The 2,543-nt window shown below is 61.3% G+C and overlaps 1 protein-coding gene across 2 annotated transcripts in view; it reads right to left on the bottom strand.

The window, feature by feature from the left end:
• The window catches only part of FAM118A (family with sequence similarity 118 member A), a 26,640-nt gene extending 25,547 nt beyond the window's left edge, over positions 1-1,093 (bottom strand). Inside the window, exon 1 of one of the 2 annotated variants that reach the window (XM_049626519.1) lies at positions 1,073-1,093. The gene's annotated coding sequence lies outside the window, so the exon portion shown is untranslated. The remainder of the gene's footprint in view (positions 1-1,072) is intronic. The other variant, XM_049626516.1, reaches the window with a different exon arrangement.
• Positions 1,094-2,543: the final 1,450 nt, after the last annotated feature.

The raw sequence follows: 2,543 nt of genomic DNA, 5'->3' as shown, positions 1-2,543 counted from the left end.
CCCCCCCCCCCCCCGGGGCCCCCCCCCCCCCCCCCCCCCCCCCGAGCTCTCCCGCGCAGGCGCAGAGGAGGGCGCGCACGGAGCTCGCGCCCGCGACCCGGCGTCCGCGCCGCCGCCCTGCCGGGGCTGGCTGCGCGTCCTCGCTTCTCGCATCTGCAAAATGGGCGCAGGCGCACTTTGCCGGGACGCGGCGAGCGTCTCTGTGAGCCCGGAAGCGCCGCTCGGCAGCCGCGCCCCGAAGCGCGTTCGCGCGCGGCTTGGGCGCTCCACACCCCGGACGCGTGCGCTGCGGATCCCAAATGCGCCACCTGGCCGGAGGCCCCTGCCCACCCGAAGCAGTCGGCCCCCGGCCCCAGCCCCAGCTCCAGCCCCGCGCTCTGCTCTTGCGGAGCCCTCCTCCGTCTCTGAAACCGCGCACGCCTGGTGTTTGCTGCCTCCCTGCCCGAGAGAACCGGGACCCTGCCTGCAGGACCCCCTGGGTCCCCAGCAGCTAGCACGGAGCCGGGCGGTCGGTACCAGGCGTTTGTGAATGCGCGAGTGCACCCCCACCCCCGCGCTCTCCCCTCATCAAGAAATGCCCTTCCCCAGGGTCTGACAGTTGGGTTCGGGTCCCCTTCGTGCCCCAGGGTCTGCGTCCGTAAAACGGGGTGCTTGAGCGAACTCATGATCACCCGTGGTTGCACTTGGCGCGGGAACACGCAGCTGGACTCGTCGCCTGGTCATCCTGTTATTCAAGTGGCTCCCTCCCCCCTTTCTCTGCCCCTGGAAATCTCCTTCCGCGAACAAGACCCAACTGGACCAAAAACCACTTCCTCTGCGCAGCCTGTCCGGCTCCGCTCTCCCTGCCCTGCCCAAGCCAGCCAGAGCTGATTCTTCCTTCCCTCCTTGGCATCTTTGTCCCTGCCTGGCGTTAATTGCTTGTTAACATCCCCCCAGCCCACCCGGGGAAGCTCATGCGTTTCAGCAGCGTGTGAACTTTGGGGGGGGGGGGTGCCCAGAGCACTGGTGGGGAACCGTGGCTTCGTCATAAACAAGGCAGAGGTGGGCTTCCTGGGTGGTGCCAGGCACTCACCTGAGCCTGCTGTATGCGTGCCTTCGTTCAGTCCTCAGAGCAACCCCTAAGAGGAAAGTGTGCGAGAGGCTCGGCTTCTCTCAAGTTGTGGAAAATTACTGAGAGGTAGTGCCACCTGGCTGCCTGGAGCATTGTCAGGGCAGATAAGGGACTGGCATGGCGCTGGTGGGCTGGTGTGTGTGTGTCACAGCACTCTGGGCACTGCGGGGTGTAATTGCGCCCTAGCCTCCACCCAGCCGGCTTGAGCGTGTCCTCGTGTGTGTTGAGCAAAGGAGTAAATATGGTTGTGGGTGAAACAGCAAGACTCAGCTCCCGGAGCCCAGGGACCAGGCGTGCTTGTGTGCGCGCGTGTTCGCTCCTGTTTATTGAGCACCTGCTAAGGGCCACATTCTAAACTCTCACGCACATCCTGCTTCGTCCACACAGTCACCAAATGCAGGCGGTATTCATCGTTCCCCTTTAACAGACTGAAAACCAGACCCAGGGGACTCAGAGTATCTAAGCCAAGCTGGCGAGCAAGCATCTGCTTGGGACTGCTGCCAGGGGCTGTCTGGCCACACAGGGAGCTTTGCACTGTCAGAAAGGAGAGAAGGCCCAGAGTCACAGACAGGGTCCCAGGAGGGGTGACCGGAAAAGACGTCAGAGACCAGCCAACAATCCTTCCATCCTGGAGAGGAACCTGTCACTTTATTGCACGGAAGGACCCACAGAACACACGGATGCCCTGCGCTGGTGTGAGAGGCAGGATGTCCACACATCATATACCCTGGACCACACCCTCCATAGATAGCAGGCAGAGCACATACACACCCTCACCCTCTGTGTATATACCCCCTCAATTACACATGCACACTGTAGACACTGATGGAAAGGGAGCTAATTATACCTTTTGGACACCACCCCCCATCAATTTCCTGTAGAAACTTGTGTTGCCCCTGCCATTGGGCAGGCCAACAGGCAGGGCTGTGATCCAGCACCGGGCAGAGATGGGGCGTGTGCGCAGTGGGATGGCTTCGCCGGCAGGAGAAGGGAGGAAGGGAGCTTGGCACGTGCACCTTGGGAAAGTCTCTCCAGCCCTTTTCTGCCCCAGCCCCGCCCGTGCCCATGCCCCAGCTGAGGACTCCTCACTGCTGACCTGGAAGTTTGCAACAGCCCACTCTAAGGTCTCCACACACCAACTCATGTGCCCCTCCAGCCCCCTAGCAGCTGTGATGTGGCCAGGGAGCCCGGCACGGCCACTGAACAAATATGTCCTGAGTACGCACTGTGCTAGGAGCCAAGGACAGAGCAGGAAAAACATCCCCTGAACCCATGGAGCTGTCTGTGTAGAAGGGAACACAAGCAATAAACATACCTGTCAGGGCGTGACGAGGCTGTACAGAAAAAGGAAGTTGGGTGAGGGACGGACAGGAGAACGAAAATGAAAGGGCAATACACAGACCGGGGAGACATTTGCAAAACATTTCTCTAA

Source organism: Panthera uncia, chromosome B4, assembly GCF_023721935.1.
Source record: "Panthera uncia isolate 11264 chromosome B4, Puncia_PCG_1.0, whole genome shotgun sequence".
NCBI classification, from domain to species: domain Eukaryota; kingdom Metazoa; phylum Chordata; class Mammalia; order Carnivora; family Felidae; genus Panthera; species Panthera uncia.
Note: the sequence above shows the minus strand (reverse complement) of the source record. Positions and strands in the feature narration are given on the sequence as shown.